This window comes from Diuraphis noxia, unplaced genomic scaffold, assembly GCF_037042655.1.
Source record: "Diuraphis noxia isolate RWA-SAM2 unplaced genomic scaffold, SU_Dnox_SAM2 contig0002, whole genome shotgun sequence".
Taxonomy (NCBI): Eukaryota; Metazoa; Arthropoda; class Insecta; order Hemiptera; family Aphididae; genus Diuraphis; species Diuraphis noxia.
In genome coordinates, this window is record NW_028301712.1 from 31,271,594 (window position 1) to 31,296,465 (window position 24,872).

The 24,872-nt window shown below is 26.9% G+C and overlaps 1 pseudogene; it reads left to right on the forward strand.

Moving 5' to 3' along the window:
* The first annotated feature begins 10,544 nt into the window (after positions 1 to 10,544).
* LOC107168162 (protein THEM6 pseudogene) lies at positions 10,545 to 12,628 on the forward strand (annotated as a pseudogene).
* Positions 12,629 to 24,872: the final 12,244 nt, after the last annotated feature.

Below are 24,872 nucleotides of genomic sequence, written 5' to 3' on the forward strand. Positions count from 1 at the left end.
ATAAATTCTAATGAAATCACATTTGGCATGCAAAGTCCAACATATAATGAGCTATAATTTCGGAAAGTCTTATCCGACAAAATGCTTACATTTTGTGTATGCTAAAAATTCAAACATGATTGTGAGGTATACTTTTAAGATTCTATAATAAATAAACATTACACACATGAAATACAACAAGTAGGTCATAATAGAATTTATGAGAAAATAAAGTGAAACAACAAAATAATCAGGTAGAATAGTTAGACTTACAGAAACACGGGTACCTATTACCTGGCATAGTTTTAGCCCACGGCCCTATGCCCTATAGGATGGTAATGGTTCATATTATTATATATTATAATATTATTGGGTAGTGTACTTGGTTAAATAACACAAAATGTGGTCTGTGTAAACACAAAATTATGACAACCGTATGTCCTTGGAAATAATACTTATAATAATCTTATAAACTGGTGCAGAGTTATAGTTAACAAAATAACATATGGATAGGGCGTATTTAATTTACTAAAATTCCCTGTAAATACAAATATAATTGATGAATAAACTGTATATAATTGATTAGTGATTACTATAAACCAAGAGTTAAATATACACGATTATATGTTTATAATAGCAGTGAATAGCAAATATATATTTAATTTAAGCTATTTTACATTGGTATGGAATAGGCATATTGCTTTCTACTGAAATGTTGACTAGAAAACTATGGATAAAATAAAAATATAAAAATATATTGTTGAAACTTTTTGATTAAAATAGAATACAAGTGTTTATTTTAGAAATGTTAACAAAGTAAATCACAATGATTCTTACAAACTACGCTGTTAAATTAGAATTCTTGTGAAAATGTTTTTATTGTTAAAAAATTTGTATTCTATAAATGAAAATATTGTCATTTTAGTTTCTATTGTCATCGACATACAAAAATATAAAATATCTAATATAAAACTTTTCAGAAAGTTCAAATCCCTAAACCCGTTTTTATAGTATCAATAACCCAATTGTTGCCATTATATATTTCTAAAACTTACAAGCCTTTATCTACAACCTAAATATTGATATATTTAGGGTTTATCAAAAAATTGGTTATCTACAATATTTAAGAAAATTTCACGTAATTTTTGAGATATTGGTATTAGGTACATATACATAATTCTAATGACTGTATTAATATAAGTAATGTATAAAATTATTACTATCCAATAAAATTTCAAGCTTTGAATATATTTTAGGTAGGTTTTTAATACTAAAAATTCATTAGTTTATAATTACAGGAATATTTAAAAAATATATGAAATGATCAACTACAAAGTTCACATAGTCAGCTACAGAAATTAATTAAATCTAAATTTTTTTGTTCCGTTTATTTAAAAACTAAACGTATTTTTTTTTATTGATCTTTTAACTATATTTCTATAACCAATAGTTATAATTATGTTGGTTAGAAGTGTACAAAAATGAAGTGTACATTAAGAGTAAAACAATGAGACGAGATTTTAGATTCTGAGAGAAGCCATAAATGTATTGATTGTACGATGTGGTTTTAAAAACAAAATATTTTTGTGTCTGTCATCACTTTATGAAACAGTAAATATGTCTTGATTTTCAACTTTAAGGGTTGTTTTTGGTAAAAAAATCGGATCTATTTGGTTAGTTGGTACTTTTGAGACGTAAAATTGTAAAATTTCCAGCATTTTTTAAATTCATCGAGGATCGAGACTGACCAATTTTCAACGAAATTGATTTTGCTTTTTCTAAAAACGAATAACCATAGATATTTGAAAATTTCACCAAATATTTATTTTTTTATTTTCTATCTATAGACATAGATTTTAAAAATATTTTTAATCTTTTGGAGATTTTTATAGAAATTTTCAATTTTCAATTTTTCAATTTTTTTTCTGTTATTATATCGATAAATAACAATTTTTCGTTGGGCAATAACACTAACAAATGAATATAAGTACTTAAATATTTATACAAGAGACTAATATACAGTAGAATAAACTCGATTATTCTAGATAAAAAAAAAATATATGCATATATTTTTAATAATATGTAATGAGATTAATTATATTATTCACATAGGTGAATCAAAATAACTATTATGAGGCGAGGGTTTTTTTTAACAATTTAATGTATTATCCATGCTTTTATTAAAACAACAATATTGTAATTCAAGGACATACATATTTTTACATATTTAATTAAATATTTTCAACTCGTAAATAGATTATTTTAAATTACATATGTTATATATCTAAAAAGAAAGTAATTAACTAAATTTTAAAAACAGATTGTAAAGCAATTATAAAAACTGTGGAAGATTTTTGTCTCGTAGACAGAAGGGACAATTTTAAGTGGACAATTTGCGGGCTATAAACTTTATGGATTCATAAACAAATTATAGCAAATAGATAGTATTAACATTGATTATAGAACAGATCTATAATCTATTTTATAATCAATGGTATAAGTGATATACACAGTAGTAACCTTGTACAGTACATAGGCTATGGTACTACCGGAAGGTTCTCGATGATCATCAATTAAGTTGCTATGCATGGATACCATGCGCGCGTTACCTATCAATTAGAGATACCAAGCGCAATCTATATTTGCATTTGACAATTGCGAAACACACGAGTCGGTCCAAGACAACAGATCAGACATAACTTATAAAAGAGCCCAGAGAGTAGCAGGATTAGATGTACCATAGCCGTTGGAACCTGAGCACCTTCAGACCAATAACTCATACCGAGACGACCTGTACACTTTTATAGATTTTGCTTAAAAAATCGTTATTGTATTCACCGTGAGAAATTGTCTGTAACCATACATTGAAAACTTACCATAATCTAGATGTGTGGAAATCTGCATGTAACAATTGGCTTACAAGACGCCTCTTAATTAGTATTTTTTTTAAATTTGCATTTTATTCTCTTAATTAGTAAAATAATAATAATTAGTATAATAGTATTTGAAAATTTAGTCATGAAATATATACAACAATTTTAATAAATATAAAATTACAGGAAAAAAGGGGATTGCTTGGTGGAAGATGAAACACTCTGTAAGTTGTTTTGTACCTATACCTAATAATATTACGCGTAATATTATATTATGCCGTCGAGTGAACCGATCGCGAAATAGTTTGAACTGTGAATCCCACAGTAGGTATCTCGTATAATATATTTTAAAATTTTCTCTGAAATAATTTGTTATTGATAAGCACATTTGTATTGGATCTTTTAACGATGTTTTGAAATGTTATCTTCTTTCTTATATAACAATTGTTTCGGGATTTCAAACTAATTACAAGAATTAGATATAGATAGTTATATATAACTCAGCATCATCAACGGTATAAACACATTACAAATTAATGATTTTAATGATTTCCATCATATTGTAGTCATGTTGATATCAAATTTAAAAATAAAAATAAATATAATTATTAATTATTATTCATCATTGTTAGGTAGCTATATCTAATTTTTCATCCGAAGCCACCAGACGTACCGATGTTGATCTCCTCAAAATTGTTTTATTTTATTAATGAGGAAACTTCAGCTTTAAATAAATTACTTTGAAGCGGCTAAGCCTTCGCAACTAGCAAGATCCTCTCGATTACAGCATAACATGTTCAAAATTACGAATGCTAGTAATGCTATATTTATTTTTATACAATATTTATGTTTGAGCTATTATCAACAATTAAATGTTGCTTAACATATAAGTAGTGGCAGTGTCAGTGCATGTTTGACATTGTAATCATGGTTACTAATGATTAATGAAACATGTGACCTAACCAAAATAACTTAGTTACCCACATTTTCTTTAAAAATATTTTAAAAATTTAGCATTGTTCATAATAAATTACATTTATCTAAACTTTTAATATTATTTTAAAATCAAAACTCGGTATGTTGAGCATTAGCCATATTATATTTTGATAATTTTGGCACAGGATAGTGATAAAGTGATACTGCAATATGTATTGCCTCAGTATCGATAGTAATAATAATGATAAAAAACACATTAAAAATAATTCTGAAGAAAAATCTGACAGAATTTATTTATGGCTATTGAAACTTTTTAAGTAGGTGATCAATGATGATAGAAAAAAAATGTAGTCAAGAATTATTTATTTACTTAATACTAAAACATTTAGTTTACCTATAGTCTAGCTAATGAACTTAATATATTTAATTGACACATTATAATGGTAACTTAAGAGATAAAACTAAAAAATATATTTCTTTTACAAATAAAAATCTAAATTGTTACAAAACAACGTTTTTGGAAATAAATAACATTTTTTTATTATTTTTCACCATTATTATTTTTAAACAAATATACATTTTTAATTTAATATTTAGAAGCAGTATATTATTCAGAGCATTTTGTTGTATTAATACTAAATGTTGGACAAGTATTATTACCAGAGCTCGGATTTTAAATAATAAATAACAAAAAGCACAACATTTAAAAAAAAGCAAAAATTTAAATTTATTTAAAAAAAAGAAAAAAAAAACATTACCAAAAATTAACATGAATTCATTATGAAACTGAATGAAAAAAAATGAAAAGTTAAAAAAGAATTCACTACTATTATGTATTTGACGAGATTTTCAGTAGTGACAGACTGACTCTATATTGTCTGATAGAAATGATAGAATGTTTTTATACATTGGAAACAAACGCTTTACATCCAGTGAAGTGATCGGTGCATACTTAATGTAAGAGGTTTAGTTTAAATCAAACCCATGATAATTAATTTTGTTTGATGAAACGCCACACAGTTTATTATTAATGTTTAGTAATTTTGACCGTATCGTTAGTGTGAAACGACCTTAATAATCCAATATAACCATTTAATCCGTACTCCGTATTCCGGGTTTTTTTTTATTAATTTAATTACATTTTTTTTATTACTATAGCATAAACACATACAAACTCCACAGTTGGAATAACTCAAAAAAGCATCTACATAAAAAAAGCCAAAAATAAATTGATTTATTTGGGATCAGAATGACATGAAACGAATTTATGTATGAAAATTAGATTTCTAATCTCATATCTATTAAAAAGAACCATTTAAAAAAAATCAGAGTTCTAATTACTACTTACCCATATTACTTATTGAGTCATAAATATTTAAATTTATAACTCATAATCTATTCGTCATAAATTAGGAATAATCCAAAAAATATAATCCCTTTTGAAATATATAAAAAATTTTCAAAAAGGGAAACACTTTTTACAGAGTGTGTATTGAACTAGGATTTTCAAAATTCTATTTCTAAACCAAATGATATTATTTTAATATGACAGATTTTAACAAGCTTTTGTTATTTTTAATATGTTTGTTCTAAGAAAAAAAAATTAAAAATTGAAGTTCAATGCACCCCATAGCAAATTATCCATATTTTAAAACGAAAAATAAAATCAAATCAGACTACTTAACAATGAGTGAGATTATTTTCTGTAAAATGAGTTTCAAACCAAAAATTACATTTTTAATTTTTAGTCAGCGATGCTGTTGACTGTTATAATAATAGGTGCATCGTGACCGCATGCAATGCGTGCGTGTAAGAGATAGCCCCTTGCCCGCATGCAATCACACTCACACTAAATATCTTTGACGACTAATACAAATGCCATGAGCGGTGGCATATAATTGTATATTGCCTAAATATTTCCCCTTATTAAAGACACACAAGTAGGTAGTTTTTGAAATGATGAGTATCTAACGTTAATTGGACTACCCAGTGTATATAATTGTATTATTATTATTATTATTATTATCTTGTTTACAAGTAATTTTGTCATAAAATTAACTAGATAACTAATAAAATAGACACTTACTTAATATACTTTTAGATTCTGAACGAAGTGATGAATGTATTTATTTTACAATGATGTGTGTGTATTTTTTTTGTTTTTGTTTTTGTGTCTGTGTACACTGTACAGCATAACTAGTCGAAATAATGCTTCGATTTCAAACTTTGGGGGTGGTTTCCGATGTAAAAGTGAATATCCTTGGTGTATTATAGAGGTCAAAAGTAAACATTTTCTAACAGTTTTCAAAAAAATCGAGAAAAAAAAATGACAGAAAAACGGGAATTTTTACGCAAAATCAGTTTTCGACCAAATCGATTTTTTTATATGGTTGTAATTCAAAAACTAATCACTGTGAATACTTGAAATTTTCACCAAATTTTTATGGTGGTGATATCTATATACAGTTTAATTTTCAAAAAATTTCAAAATTTTGACTTTTTTGAGTTATTTATAGACCACTGAAATTTTCGATTTTTTTGAGAATTTTTTTTTGAAGTGTCGGTAAAAAAATGTTGGATGACCAAAAAAATTGAAAATTGAATACAAGATTCCTTATGAGTTGTTCTTATTGTAGCTAAAAAAAATTAAAAATCGTTAGAGACAATTTTTGTTTATAAGCGTTTATAGTTCAAATTTTTACGAAATCTGTCGAAAACGCGAATATTTGCAAGAATTTTGAAGTTGAAAAATCATAAAAATTTTTGTGTTAATACTAAGGATTAAAAATACAACACTAAGTTTTCCATAAGTTTTTCTTCAAATATCTATAGAGGAAACTCGAATCATCATTATAGGAAAAATTTTAAGTGCGTTTGAATTTTAAATTTTTACGAAATAGCGTAATGATAACGATTTATCCTCAAAAGATTTTAAATATTTGTTATCATTCAAAAAGTATAAGTTGTAGATACATGAACATTTTACCAGTTATTTAGATTGGCATTTCCTTTATGATATAATTTTCAAAATATTTTGACTTTTTTTGAGATATTTATAGACAACTGAAATTTTCAATTTTACTGAAAACTTTTTTTTTGAAGTGTCGATAAATTTTTTTTGGTCCAATCAAAATACTCGAAAATTTAATACAAAGTTTCTCATAAGTTATTCTTATAGTGATTAAAAAATTATAGGAATACATAGGCACAATTTTTTTTATTAGCATTTGAAGTTCAAATATTGACAAAAATTCGTCAAAACCATGAATATTTGCAAATTATTTTGTAGTTCAAAATTCAATTTAAAAATAAAATATTTGTTTAAAAATAGAATATATGACAATATTTAAATATAATATATCTTAGACTGACAAATCATCTCCGTTCAGAATCGTTTTTCGTATACAACGATACCTATCATTTCATTCAAATCTAACCTATCCTAGTCAGAGGTCCACCTCTGATAATATGATTAAAAGTTTGAAGAACAAAACTAGAAAATTTACTATAAGAGTACAAGACCCAATAAGATAAATAGGTAATGTGCAATTTAAAAATCAACTCATATTATTTTAAGGTATAACATTAAAACAAATAACTGTACTTTCTTTAAATATTTTCTTTTAAAATTTTAAACATTAAACTGATTAAAAATTAAGTGGTGCATGTGAAAACATATTACTCTGTAGTATGTACCTTTTCATAGCCAGCAGCCAAATTAAAGATTAATTTCAATCCTACGTCACAAAATCAAGTTTAATTAAATATTATTAGGTAAATACAAACAACATTTAGAATTCAATTATTTGCATTTTTGTAGCTGATATTAGATATACCATTATTGTTTGTGCGTTATCATAAACTAGTTATTAATATTCCAATAAGGTATTCGAGGAAATCAGTTTATATACTTTATGTATAATAAGTATTGTGTATACGTATAGTTAATCATAAAATCAAATTTTGTATTTTCCAAACATTGTTTTAAAATTTCATACAACATTTAATTTTGTAATAAAATATATGAAACACATAAAGTATTTACATAATATACAATAATTATTACCATAAGTTTACTTTATTTTTATCAACATATATACTGTATACAAATTCAATAATGTTGGAAGTTTAATTTTGATTTTATACAATATGCATTTTATTTATAGATTTTAGGAAAATAATATTTAAAACATTTTAAATTGAATAATTCAAATGATAGCTTTTAACAGTTTTATCTGAAATGCATGATTAGTTTTAATTCATTACATAAATTAATTACTGATTTTAGTATTTATATGTATCTATAGTGATTCCTGTAATTACTAATTAAAGTAATAATTACTAATAATCAATGTTTATTAATATTAAGCACGTTAAAATAATAGTTTTGATTGCGAATTAATTCAAAATTATATCATATTATACTAACATACTTAATTTTATAAGCAAAATGTATTATAGTTTGTACCATTTGAAGTATTTTTAATGTACGTTTCATATAATATTTTATAATAATAATTTAATTGGGTGTATTTGAAAAGAACGTTATTCAAGCTTAAGTTTTGTATGTAATTTTAAATGTTTAAAATCGAAAAAACTAATTTTCTTAACTCTAATAAACTATGAAAAATTGTTAATTTTGTAAGTAGATTAAGTATTTGGTAAATTAATTAATAAATTGTGATATAAACATTATATGAGTGCATAATACACAATGCTATTAAAGAATATAACAAGTATTGTATTTAGTTGATGATAGATATAGGTTTACCGTTAGTAAGCAAATAATATATTAAATTTCAGTTGACTAATAGAGAATATTGTTATAGTAATTTTAGTATACGTTTCGAGCTAATAATTATGTTCCAAATAAAATAAGAATAATTTTATTGAAAATAAATACTTTGAAATTAATCATAACTGCAGAATGTAGTTATTAGTTACACGTTTAGATTTATATATTAGAAGTATACGGAGCCTGTTAGTGAAGACCTTTTATAAACTAATATTAAATAATAATGTAGATACAAACTATTGATATTACATTTTTATTTTTTATTTAGTTTTTGATAGTTGATCTGTTTTCAGTTAGATAATTGTTCTCCAGGCAAGGTATATAATTTGTTACAGACTGAGATTATAACAAAGGTAGGTGGCGTGACAGGTACCTACAAGTAAATAAATAGGTAACAAGAGACTACGGGAGAAGAGGAATATAATCTTTCAAACTAGTAAGATTATAGGATGCATCAAAGGAAAAAAAAATAATAGTCTCATTGCTTACAATATTACATAAAATGTTTTCGTACATCTGTAGAATAACGTACAAAAAATAAAAAATATTATAATATTGGGACGCACATACAAGTCATAATGCGGTAGTCGCCTTCGACTTACGATGACATATTATTTTAGAACGTATTAGTCCTATAAAGTGTGGTGTTCTGATATATTGTTATTCGGTTGGCGTATTTTTTATACTTATCAACTTAGGTCGTCACACAATAGTCTCCCAACAGACATAAACGGAAACCACACAATGCGATGCAAGTATGGATATTATTGCCATCATAATTTGTGTCAGCGCTCACTCACGTCACTATAGACTGAGTGTCTCACATTAAGTCACAATGATCTGACATATGGAATAACTTTTGTTGTATTTAATATTTAAAAATTTTTTTTTCTATATTATTCATAGACACTTGCGCTACATTTTAAATCTTAAGTATAATTTTTTTATTTTATTTTTTAATACTGAAAATAGAAAACTTAAAAATAATTGATAACATTTTTTTTTGGATAAATTCAAAATAGTCTATTTGTGAATCTGATTATATGAACAATTTTGATGGTTAAAAGATTTATATAAGTCAAGTAGTTTATTTTTTAGAATCGTTTTAAAACTCAATATTTTTTTGGTTCAATTATAATTTGGAACGTAATAAATTTTTAAAAATATGATTTTTTAGAATGTGCTAATATACTAATTTCTTAAACGATTTACTTATTATATAACACTAACAATTTTCGTCATACATTTTACATATTTTTTTTTGTCGAATTTTTCTAATACATCCTGTATATATATTAATAAAAGGCAATGTATGTGTGTATGTATGAGAAAGCGATAAATAACCAAGTCTATTGCACTCGTGATTTTGAAATATAGTACATAAGTACCATATTACTGGAGGATATGCATTACGAAGCCAATTTTTAAATTTTGAATTTTAAAAAAGTGCTCACACAGGGATTTGTTGATTCATGAAAAATGGTTTATATAATATATTATATATATATATATATAAGAGTTTAAGAAGTGGCAAATCCACGGGTGTTGAATTTGTCACAGATAACTCATCCATACAGTATCAGTTACAATTTATACTTATTATCTATACTGTACAGGCATTAGATCAAAGGTCTAAAGCCGTTGATCCTTAAAGGGCTCAATATAAAAAATATTATCAACCATGTGTCGTGTATTGATGATATTGAAGGCGTGTTCAATAAAATATTTTAAACATCAAAACCATTTCAATATTTACTAAAGAATAATAATTATCGAATATCGATTTGAGACATACCTATAAGAGGTAGGGTTTTTAACGGGCTACGAAGTGCACGGGTTCAGCTAGTCATAATATATAATAATTGTGTACATTGTGTTATTGCATTCCGTTGGTCGCGTCCTGTATGACCGGTATCATACTTAGGTATATATAATACGTGGTTGTGTAATACGCACGTTTCTTTCCACGTTTGATAGTTTATATTATTATCGCGTCTACCACGCACGCACGCGCCGGTGTCTCACGCGCACAAACCCGTCCACCAGCCGCCTATCAGCACGTTTGGCGCGTCCGAATTTCATCGCAGTCGCCGGCCGAAACCGCTACGCCCGAATTCGACTCAGTATCGCGCGTGGACTTCCCCTCGCCACTTCCGGTCGATGCGATTCCCGGATTCCCAGTAGCTACATAGTAATAAGTGATATTGCGTCTACTATCAATAACCGTTGGCCACGGGCGCCGCCGACCCGGCAATGATGATTTCGTTGCTGTCGTCGACCACGACGGCTCCGGCCACACCGACGGCCAGCGCCACCGCGGGTACGGGCACGTCGGCGCTGACGGTGACGGCACTGACGGTGACGTGCGCAGTGCTCGCACTGATTTTGGTGCTCATGTGCACGTTCGATGTGCCATATTTCTTACGGTCGCTGTTCAGCTATGTGACGGCCACGTGCATCAAGAAGAAGGTCCGGGTCACGGACACTGCCGTATACTCGTCCGTGTGCCTGACCACTGACCTGGACGTGTACCTGTCACACATGAACAACGCCCGGTACCTGCGCGAGATCGACCTGGCTCGCATCGAGTTCCTGCTGCGCACCGGTTTGTGGCAAGAGCTCCGGCGCCGCGGCGGCCTCATATTCACCATATCCAACAGCGTCCGGTACCGCAAGTTCGTGCGGACGTTCAGCCGGTACGAGATCCGTACCAGGATCGTGTACTGGGACGACATGTCCATATTCTTCGAGTTCCGGTTCGTGTCCAAGTCGGACGAGTTCATCCGGGCCATCGTGTACAACCGGCAGCGGGTGGTCGACTGCAGCGCGGACGAGCTGATGCGCACGGTTATCGCTGGCGGAGCGTCGGCAGCCACCAAGACCGCGGACGCCGACGTCGCGTACCGGCGGCCAGAGTGCCCAATCGAGATACACCACTGGATACAGTCCAACCTCATGTCGAGCGCCAACCTCAAGGCCGAGATGGGCGACGGTGACCCGCTGTAGTGCGTGCGAACGTCCGATGTGGCTGTTGTCCGGTATTTTGTGCGGAGTAATACGCACAAATCAAAATACCTATACCACTTTAGGGCGAAAATTCACTTGGCGTTTTGGGCGCACACACATTATTTCCATACATATTATCCCTAACACGTTTGGGCGCATATAATTTGTCCGATTCTGTTGCGCAGCGTTACGACTAGGGAAACGCGCCGTTACGTCTGCAGTCTATCAACAATTTTATGTTTGAACTTGGTGTCTTTTATCAGTGCCTATTATAGAATTTATTATAATACCTACTGTTATTTCTAGTAATAGTGAGTTCTGAAGATAGGTGATATTTTTGACATTTTGTTTTGATTCAATAATTTACACTTTTTTCCGTCCGAATTTATTGTTTTCTCCAACGTATTTTTTCAATTTAATAATCAATGTGACATATTTTTGTATTGACTTTTTAATATTATTACCCTTCAGTATCATTCGTAATGTTGTATTTTTTTTTTTTGCACCCAAATGAGTGTCTCATTTTACGCCGTAGGTAATCGTGTTTTAATAATGGACGATGCACCCCAACGTGGTGTACTTCAGCTGCAACTGCATTCAACGATGCACTCTGTAATGGATTTCGTTTATACAGCGAGATTATTTATTTGTTATTACACCACTTTGGTATAGTGCAGTCGATTAATTTTTTTTTTTAAGAATCATAAATTTGTTATAGATTTTAAACAGAAAAAATAATTATGAGGATAGGGACAGTATTATAAGGTATTTAGTGATAATATTATTATTATTATTACTATATTCGTCTTTACTTGGTACGTTCTAGTCTCGTTATTACTGCCTTTATTAAAGTATAATGTTAATTATTTTCAGGTATGTCTGTATATATAGGTTGTAATATTGTTGATTATAAATACTAGTGTTTAAGTCGTAGTAGGTAATGATAATATTATAGTTCACGACGCTCGTTTTACCGACTATGTATTTGATACATTTAACGTTATCATAGACAATAAATGTGCAATTTTATTTTTATCAACCCAAGAGTTTTTTTTTTATTCAACTATACCTTGCGGGTTTTATTACTGAATTGTATACATTGCGCAGCGGTGTTGCCGCGTGACTTGTTTTATTTGTTGTGAAGAAAGTAGATACTTTCATTTTTCGTAGTATTTTACATAGATTACACCAAAATGTGTACCATGATGCTTTTATATGAGTGAAATAAGAACACGTACTAAAAGTAAAAACTTTTACTCATTATTAAATTGAATTATACTCCTTTTAAAAATTAAGTGATTTCAAAAGCCAAATTTTATTATTTGTTCAATAAATTAATTACCGTTGATTCCAACTCTACAACTTTGGGGGTATTTATTTTAAATATGACCTATGTCCATATAATATGAACATTATCTAGACTGTCTTGACTCGGTAAAGTCGGTAAGTCCAATACAATAAATTTCAATGAAGTTGTAGTGAATTTAAGCACCTTATGCTCCGGGTCTTTGTTCAAACATTTATTGTTGTTTATTGGACCGAAATCCGGTGAGCTACGAATTGTTCGTTTAATTTAAAAAATGAACACATGAACTATAGGCTAAAGTATGTAACGATTTTATTAAAATTGTATGAAATTGCATGAAATATTAGAAATACTGTATAACAAATTTTCAAAGATAATGATATTATCGTCATCACTTTATGAACATTCCATACAAATTCCATCTCAAATTTCTAAATCACTAATTTATTTTCTTCTCCATCGTTATTGTTATTCTAGAACGGCATTAGGCAGGTACGTGTATTTTATCATTATTGGCACCATCATACCATTGATATGCTACACTGTCGAACACGTTCTAGAAAATATTTTTAACATTTTGGCTATGAATAAACTATGAATAGTATTGAATACATATACTGAATTCAATTAAAAAATAATTCAACAATTTTGATGCCACGATATAAGACATATTATTTTAGCGGCAAGAATGGTGTTTGCCATTTAAAATAATAATTGTTTGTTAATTAGTTCATAATTAAATACAATAATGTTATGGTTTCATAATATCATTTTAAATTGAAATTTTGATATCTATAATAACATTTTTTTGAATGACAATTTTAAAGAATATATATGGTTTAGCTTAATAATAGGGGTTTTACAAACAACTATCTACTGTAGATAATAATTTGTGCAATAAATATATATATGGACTGTTTTAAGAGTCAACATATTATTTATTTAATTTTTTTATCAAGTATAAAGGCTGCGACAGCTCTGGCCATTGGTCTGACAGTATTATGTTAAATATTATTTATTATATTTCATGTTTTTCATAATATAATTTTAAAATTGTGTCACAATGTATATCTAAAACAAAACATTTGTTTCATTGTTAAATTAACTTACCTATCTAATTGTATAAAATATATTCACATTTAACAAGTTATTAAAAATCTATTGGAATGTATAAAACAATTTTATGAATTTAATTTAATGAAATGTAGGAATAATACATAGGTATTGATTAATTACCTACATTATTGTATATTTCGACAATCATATTCAGCCATTGATAGTGTACAAGCAGTGTAATACACAGAACATAGCTATAAATCAAGTAAAATCTGTGGTAAATCAGTAATTAATGAAAGCATTGCTAACTGTACCGTTTGCCTATAAATAATATAAATTTTTTACATTTGGCCTATTGGTCTATAGATATAACTTTTTCACATTTTTAACATAAATTATAAATTATAATGAAGGTTGTACCTACAATTTTCTTAAAAATGTTAGAAACACGGTTTACATTCAAATATTCTAAATGTATTTGTTTTATCTCCTTATTGATTTTTTTTTGTTATTGCTATATAATTATAAAAAAATATATAAAATATTGAATTAATATAATATTATATATTAATTAATAATTAATAACAACCTAGGTACTTAATAAACATAATACTTTCACAAAATTGTTATTACTAATTCTTTTCTTAAACTTGAAAATGAAAATATGAAAATATAGATTTATAAATGATAATGTATTAAAAATACATTGATATATTTAGTTTACAGTAAAATATTTCATACTTCAAACAGTTCAAACATTGTTGACGAATACTGATTTTGTCGATTCATATAATAAATACATTATGGATAATATTTCCAAAAGGTGTATATTTTTAACCCGTTAAATCGTCTAAAAGTAACACACTATTTATGACTTATATATATATTAACAAACTACACTTTATATTGACTTTCAATGCCATCGGTATTCGGTGTCAGAGTGAGTTCGAAAATCTCTCATGTCTTTACCAAAACATCCATTTACACTTTAGACGAAATAAAGTATCTGCCAACGTTATACATATTCGGGTTAAACTAGTAGTGCTTTTAACTGTTTAAATATCTTCTATTTTAAGGATTTAATGAATAGGTATATTATGCTTAAAATATTTCAATAAACTATGTACAGTAGCAGTTTTTATATGAAATATGTACTTCAATTTTACAACTATCGTAACTAATCTATATTCGTTTATCTACATCTTATTTAAATTATACATTTACATGTTTATCGAATAAAGGAATTGGGTTTGTTGAGTTTTTATCAATTATTTTACAATCATTGTGAATTTAGCAAATACCCTTAACAATCAGAATTTAATAGTACTGCAGTATTATAGAGACAAAATTTTGAATGTGGAGTCTGCATTTGGACCGAGGGCTGCATCTAAGGTGGTTGGGATGTTCAGCTGATCGAGTGCCTCTGTGTATTGTCGGCATTCTCGTAAACAATTTTATTGTAATACGTTCATTGTAAAAAACGTGTAAATGTATAATATGCATATTATGTGGCACGTGCATATTATTATAGGTACCTATGTGCGCCACGCGCCGTGGCTTATTTCAGGGACTTCACAGGAGTTGGCAGGAAGAACAGGAAACCAAAAGCAACGTAGGAAATATTATAATATAATTAATATATATATATAATTATATATGATTATTTTATAATCATTAAAGTGATAATGGAAACGACAACGAAACGTAAAAAAAACAAGTGACCATATTTTGATGTTTTATTTCCTCTACCTATTACAAAGTCATATTGTATGACTATATCACCCGTATTGTATTCGTATTCCGTGTTTAAATGTTTTCTAAAATATTTTGAGGAACCATGTCAACATATCGAGAAGACACAAAAGAGCAACGGGGTGGATAATATTTGAATACCTTTGCTACAGGCTGTATAGATACATTAGAGTATATTATTATATAGGCTGTTTATGATTGCGTCACAGCGTCGAAATAATAGAAAAAATAAAAATAAAATTTTTTTTGCGATTCCATGACGCCTCGTGAGAACCGAATCAATATGGCGGACCTGTTATTTAATTCTGATGCACGTTCTGTATACGTTTTTGGGACACTGATAGGCAGACCGCAGTCGACGCTGAGTTTTTATTAGAAAATATCATTATCATCTACATTGTATGTGTGAGAGGGATACGAACGCAAACTAATAAGTGATCAAAACAGCCTTTTGAAATTCTAATGTAATCAATGAATGTTTTGAATAATCAATTATGATGATTCGTGTTCTGCATATACTATTAAATAATGAATATACTCGTAGTCGTAGCCGTGGATTGTTCTTCGTTCGAAGCGCGTTAAATATTTTAAATTATTTAAACAATTGTTTTTTTTTTCTGAATATATACATCTTTTGTCAATTAATATTAAATGATGTATACTTTTTATTCAGAACTGACTTAATTTAAACTGTAACTTGAATGAATAAAATACACCCTGCATATCCCACGATGATAAGACAGTAAATATATTTTTTTAACTGTTTTGAAAATTAGAAAATCATGAAAATCTTCTTTACATATCCCGTCACTTCCTGGAAATTCCCGTTGCAGACTAAAAAGGAAATGGTGTAGGGATCATCTAACTTAATCTTAATAAGTTGTAAGTAATCAAATAATAAACAAGCTAAGTACTAGGTACTGATGGGTGGCTTCTTCTTCAAGTAACCCCATAATGTTTTGTTACCCTCATCTCACATATACTTGTTTTATTGTGCTTAATTGTATAGATTGTATATTTCTTGTAAAAAAAACTGTTTTGAAAATCTTGACGATGATCACTTCAATAATACTATAGTATAATTTTAAAAAGTATTTGAAGAAAAAATATTTTGCAAGCTATCAAATGACTATTAATTAACATATTGAATTATATTTTGATTATCTACCTTATTATAAACGTATATGAATTAAATTTAAAATAAAAGGTGAATTAGGTATAATTTATAATATAAAATGGTGTTTATTATGTTATAGGTACCATTTATTAAACATTTATTACGCTTGTAACATGATTCTTTTTCTTAAAAATTTTATTTTTGTTCAGTTCTTAGTTTCACCTATACAGTGTGTGTATGTGTATGACAGTGCAATGAAGTGAACTAAATTATTTAACATTAGTAGTTTTTGTATGATTGGCTAAATGGTTAAAAGCAAATTGCCTTTATATTGAACTTGTAGAATTTCTCTGATCATAAAATATATATTAATTAAATGTTTTCAAAATAAAAATAAAACAATTGCCGATCACTTGAAAAAAAATGTACTTCATAACTTTTTTGAAATAGTATTCGATATTTGATAAATAACATGCATTATTTTAGAGAAAATGAAATTGTAATTACTAGCAAAAAAAAAAAAAAAAAACATTCAGCGAAAATAACAAACAAGTAATAATTAATCACACATACGCACATACTCACACTCCATATTATACATATACAAAACAAAAAACAATAAACATTTTTAATATTTTAAAAATATGAATAATTTAGACACTAATGATTATAATGGAAGTAAACGCTCACAAATTAAAATTATTATACCTAGTTACTTATGCTTAAGTAAAAATCTTAAAATTTGGACTACTCCTAAGTTATCCTATATAATATACTCGAGGCGTCCTGTTATTAAACAATTAGTTGTACCTACATTTGAAATAAATATTTCATGGTAGTTTCAATTGTTTTATTACACCATATATCAACCATTTGTATTAACCATGTGTAATGTGAACTTTTAATATACAGTTACCAAATTTACATTAATTAGTTAAGGTTATGAAATAGTGCTAATAATAAAACTATAGTAATGTAAATTTGTGCATTAGTGATGTATGTTTTAAACTTGATGAAAATAATTGTACAAATGTTTTTCTCGGATCTATATATAAAATGCGGAACAAAGACTCTTGATATATATTTTAAAAAAGTTGTATTCATTTAATTAAGCATTAAAACCAAACTAATTCATGAACCCAACGCTTTTTTTGTTTTTAATTTGTGGAGATACCTATTGTAATGTAAAATTGTTTTTTTTTTGTTTGACAAGTATATAAAAGTTCTATGTACTTAACTGAGATGGACGAATTGCGGTTGTAATAAAAATGGAGATCAAATGATGTTCGTACATTTTTTCTTATCCGATCAGTGCAGCTTATCCAATTGGCAGCTTGTATAAGCGTGTATTGTATGTTTGATTTTTAAGATTTTAGACCCAACGAGTAAAAATGATATTGACATTTATACAATAAAAACTAAAACAATTTAAAATTTAAAATGTCTATATATAACTTTAAAAAAGTTAAAATTTCATGTTTCTACAGTTATTCGTTTTTGAATAATAACTAAATAAGAATATCGGTACAATAGATATCGAGTGAATATCCATTGTTTTACAAATTCTAAATTCAAATACTAATAAAAATATAATTTGACTTTCTGGAAGATATTTTTCATTTTATAAAACAAAGGAAACTTTATGAAGAATCTTGTACTGTATATTTTCAAATCTTGAATTTAAATAAATACATTTTTATGAATTCGATTCTGACTTAAAATAATTTACAAATTTTCACGATTTTTACGTATGTTGTCAAAATTCAAAATTCAAATGTTTATAAAAAAAATTTGTGACTATGTATTTTTAATATTTTCAGCTACCATTGTAAAAATATATTATGAGCCTTGTATTAAGTCTTTAAGCTTTTTTACCCAATGCATAAAATTTTATTGACATTTATAGAAAAAAAAACTCAAAACAATTGAACTATTAAGTCAAAATATTTTGAAAATGTTATGGTGTATAGAAAATGCTAATCAGTGAAAATGCTAGGTATTTACGGTAATATTTTTAGACTTTTCACAGACACACAAAAAAAAAACACACACTCCTTTCATTATAATAACAATACATCGCTTCATCCAAAATCTTAAATCGTAAGAAAATGGATATAACTCAAGATTTAACTATTCAAGTGTAGGATTTCGTCAACACTAATGCTGAGTAAAAGACGTAGGTATTACGTATATATTGTCATATTGTTTAATAATAATAATGATAATATTAAATATTATAATATAATATTATCATATAAATTATTCAAACAGTTGTACTTGGTGCACACTTACATAATACAATTTTATAACAAAAGTTATTTTTAAATTTCCTTATGATGGTTGTATAAAATATAGATGTTACAATATGTTATGAATGCTGAGTTTTTTTTTTTGTCATAGCTAAACCTTTGTCGATCAAAGAAGAACACCAGAGGATAGGACAGATAAAATAACTCACCCGAAGTGTAGGTTTTTATTTAAAACAAAAAATAATAAAAACAATGTTATATGCGAGTATAACAAAAACAAATATACTGTACGTACAAATTAAACAATCGCCTACATTTTAAACAAATTTAATAGATAAAAAAAATCTTAGCTAACAATTTATTAGACATAAAAAAATTATTAAAGCTGGAGCTTAAATCAACAATATTAAGTATATTATTTACGTAAAATATGATAACCCAACATAAATTGGTTTAATGGATTAAAGTTTAAACTTGAGTTAGTTTAACTTTAAAGTTTAAACTAAATCTTTTCAGTGAAATGCTGAATGTTAGGGATCTATATTAAGTCTTATGGTTTTCATAATATACATTATTCAGATGTAATTCACAGACAACTAGGCTCTGCGTATGTATTGTATAATATTGTATACATTAAATCAAATATTAATTAATATTTATAAAGAGACCAAAATTGTTTCGTAACATATGGTTGGAGTACAATTCACCGAGTTAGAATGTATTTTTATCATTAAGCTATTAGTAAACTAAACTTAATTTAAGAATATTGTGAAAGTAATGAAATAGTACTTTACGAAACAAACATTACGTCTCCATTCCGATGTATATATAATATATATTATATATATCCTTAGTCTTAGTGTAAAAAAAATGTTACATAACTCATATTTTGTATCGTTAGAAATTGGTTCACGTTTAACGGAAAACATTAGATAAGCTTAACAATTCTAAAATTAATGTTATTGTTTGTATTTTAAATGAAAGTCAATATTTTTAATTTTAAAACATTTATAGTCGTGAATAGAATTTTAGTTAAAACTTTAAAAGTACTTATCGATGCACTATTGTCTTTGAATATTAATTCAAAAATATTTAATATCTTTAATATTCGATTCAATCGTATGATAGGTATCTCGTAATAAGTAATAAAATGTAAAAACTAGTTGTACCAAATGTATACTATTCAATATTAACTTCCTATAAGACCATCAATATAATAGTATGTCATACATTAGTATTTGATAGTATGGTGTATAAAATTGTAGTTCTTTATAAATTACTTGGATTAATATCGTAGTATGAAATTATTGTTCATATAGGTACATATTATCTAAATAATGTTTATTTTTTAAATATTTGTCGTTCTCGGATTTTCAATATATGTATACACTGCCCATGTTATAGTGTAATTTGTATTTTGAGGTATACGTAGATGATTGCTGATTATTATTATCATTAATAGTAATAAAGTAATGGGGTACCTATAGGTATACCTAAGTATCTCTATTTATTATTAAGATACAATTAAAAATATTAGATTGATTGAAAAAATAAAAATAAAACAGAAATCTATTTAAATTATTATTTTTTTTCACACATGTCTAGTACAATTTAATCTTTTAACTTTGCTAGTCAGCTCCCAATGATCGTAAGGAATTTTTGAAATTAAAGTCATCAGATAGGCATAATATAAAAATTCCAAGTATAAAATTATAACAGAATAACTGAATAACTGAATTACTCAGGAAAAAAGTGGGTGAGTATGGCTTGGTGAAAAACTCTATATAGAAAAAGTAATTACTGAAATGTTTATAATCATTGTTTAATAATCTTAATATAGTGTCCTTTATATTACTATAACTATAGTTATCAATATGTACATATAGTAATGTTTTCTAATATAGAGATCAGATGTTTGATGTAGGTATACATAGATATACATAGAAGGTATGCCAAATTTACTCTTTAAGGATTTTTACAATGTTTTCTTTCATATCTGATGACATTCTTTTAGGTCATAAAAAATGCATCATTTTTACAAATTAAGTGTGGTTTTTGACTTAAGATTTTATTTAGATGGTTAGGTAGATATTTCAAATTATTTTCTAAAGGCCAGAAGCAGGGATGGACTGACTATTTTTAGCCCGGGGTGCAAAATTAATTAGGGGCCCGTACATTTTTTTCAAACCTACTAAAATTAGGAGTGATACAATGTTATATTATAAATATAATAATAACAGTATTGTCAATTCCTATTATAATTTATTTTTCTATTCCAAATTACAATAAGAGTTAAATTAAAAAGGGCCCGAAAGTGGTAATCGGGAGCCTGGATCATAAATACGAATGGGTGGCTGGGGTGCTACTTGATGTATAGCATCCTGGACCAGTCCGCTCCTGGCCAGAAGGTATGAAATTCTTAGCACTTTCTTTAATAATTGTGAAAATACAACACAAAATAGCGTGAATATGGGAATATATATATTATGGTAAAATATCAATTTTTGATATAAATAATTTGGGGTTTTTGTTCTTGTAATATTCAAAAAGTAATAAACATAGTGATTTGAAATGTTCACTAAATGATTAAAATACAATTTTATATACATGTTATAATTTAAAAAATGTTTAAACTCAAACTCTTTTTAATGGCGTTTCTTAACATTTCAAATAAAAACCTATTAAATGGTTTAAAAAAAAACATACCTATATCTACTGCATACGTGTAAATCAATATAATTTAGCTATTTAATTTTTAATTTTAGCTTATATATTTGTGATTTATCCTTAATATATATATATCTATTATATACCTGATACATACATGAATATATAATATATATTTTATATATAACTGACTGTCACACTTGGAGTTTTTCCTGAGCTGAAATAGAAAAATTATCATTACATTTACGATTGAACATGGAGATTGTTTATTATGTCAAAATAGTTTTAATGAAACAATTTTTATTGCTTTCAATTAAATGACTATACACTTAAAATTAGTTTGTATCAAGTTAAAAAATGGTTACTATAATTAAAAATAAAGTCTGTCTACAAATTTAAGAATTTTAATTTTTTTTTGCATAGCTTTTATTTTAAAGCATATTAAATTTTTTTTCATTAAATATTTAAAGTTATTGACTTTCTAATATTTCTTTATAAAAAATATTATTAGTTTTTTGGTAAGTAAATAAATGTATAGTTCTATGCTTTACAAGAAAAAGTTAAATATCAGGAATAAAACACGGGATAAACATCGGCGTATCTCGCTTTGTTATCTTATTCTACAGAGATGGCAATAATTCCTCTGGTAGTACTTTATAACATGGTTCAAATTCTCTCTAAACTTCCTTGTTATATCTAAGAATAATATTTGAAACTTCTATCGAATTCGGTCAATTAGTTTTATGGTCAGCTAATGTATACCTACCAATGTTTTAAATTTTATTGTTGTGAACAAGTGGTGATTCTGATGTATTCCTATTTTATCTCTTAATATTTCACGGATAGGTGTTAGTTCCATAAAATTATAATTAAAACCTACTTTGTAATACCATTTATAAATTTAAAACAAACCCATAGAATAACTGAATGTGTGGTTCCAGCCTTCTAAAAAAGTCATGTCATGTATAATCTTTAATATTTGTCAACTCGTTAACTCGTTATAAAAACTTATGAAGAACCTGTTATAGAACATTTTATAATATAGCTTTTTGAATAATGCATACTAATTATTAACTTTATATATCATTAGTCATCGACCATCGTAAATTGTAAAGTTTTGAGAATCTTAGTAATTTGTTAACAATATTGTAATTTGTATGTATACTTACATTAACCTTTATCGTTGATTTAACTAGGTACTTAAGTTATTTAAAAAAAAATATTTTTCCTTTTATTTACTAAAAACTAATAATAATTTCAAAGAAGAAAGGTAAATTACGTAATAGTTATTATATAACATAGGTAACTTAAAACTATTTTCAAATATTAAGTCAGATATTTATTAGCAGTGCAACAAGTATCCCATTAAAAATTAAAATATTAACGTAATACATAAAACTCTAAACAATATCTAGGTATAAATATATTAGTTTTGGAGTTTATGACAAATACTTTTATTTGCTTAAGTGTCTACTTTCTACCTAAATAATACGAAAGGGATATTTTAACTAAAATTAGGTGATATGACCTTATGTTGTACTAAAGTTTTAAAAGTATTTTGAAGAAAATTAACCTGCAATTATTTCGTTGATATAAGAAAAAGTATGCATGAATTTATATAGTCAATAATAGAATACGTTACGTACGCCATTATTGTGAATACAAAATTGTTTAAAATTCACATTTCAATTTTACAAATTGCGTGTGCATTGTATAGTTTAAATGTTCTAATTTGATAAACTGTTGATAAATAAAATAAAATAATAATCAATATATTATCTACTTTTTATTATAATCTAGAAGTAATTTTAATATTAGTAATTATTATTAATAATTTATTGATTTGGTCTGCTATATTTATAAAATATTTTTTAATTTTCCATAAATAAAAATATAATGTCACATGAATATAGTATATATTATACATGTTTAATGTATATAGCATATATTTAATAATAACCAACACAAACACATAAAAAATAAATTTGTGGTCTGTTGTGGTATGAGTTTGGTCTCAGTTACTAACGCGTTCTGAGGGTAAGTATCGCCCATCTGATTTTTAGTGACAAATCTTTGCCACATATATACGTGTTATAATCAAATGTATTCTCCCCCCCCCCCCCCAAAAAAAAAAAAATTAAACCTAATAAATAAACCAGGAAAAAGATCTAAGATGTTGAGCCTTAACTGTAAAACAATATAAAATATAAACTGTAAACAATGACTATTGATTGAATTATTGTGTCATGTAAGTTAGCAAACTTTTTAAACACTATACCATATTATTCAACCTTAGAACAATACATTTTATAATCTGTAAAATATTTTTAATTTATCTTACGCTTTAATAATAAAGAATGGTCAATCGATTCTAGTTCATAAAAATCATTTAAGTTATGAATGATTGAATAAGAGTTGAAATTAGCATACACAAATGTCAGTTACGATAGTGGAAATCATTTTCAAAATAAATTCGGCGTATTATTTGTGCAGCAGACGTACAAAAAACGTGTCTTTCGAATCTAAACTGTCGAATTATAGAGAGATTAATCATGCGACTACTGATAAATACATTTTACTCGTAGGTATGTAAAGTTTCTACTAAGGTAGATATTGACATTAATCCCCCTTGGTTACTACATGGTTACTATTATTCCATGACGCCACGCCACGCATACGCATATTATAAAATATTAAAATATATTTAATAGGTCTTCGAAAATGTCGTTCACAGTGTATACCACTCTAGCATATTATATAAATAATAAATATTGACACTGAAATTCTACCTATCTACAAGGAATACAATTTAAAATTTAAATAGCAATACAATCTATTAATTAATATTATAATAACATCTAATTATGAAAGTCATTTAAAGAATTTAAAAAAATCATATAATTATCGATTTCTTCATTACAATACTGTTTTGTATTAAAAATGATTCGGCTTAATCAATAATTATTTTAAAATTTTCAAAGATATAACAAGGCGTAATAAAGATTTTGTGAAATCTTCGTCTCAGGATGAAAAGGTTCTAACGTAATTTTTGTAATTGTTCAGGAGAACGTTTTTAAGTTAGAATTGGAATAATTTTTTTTCGCCGTAAAACTAAGTTACCAAAATTTGACGCAGT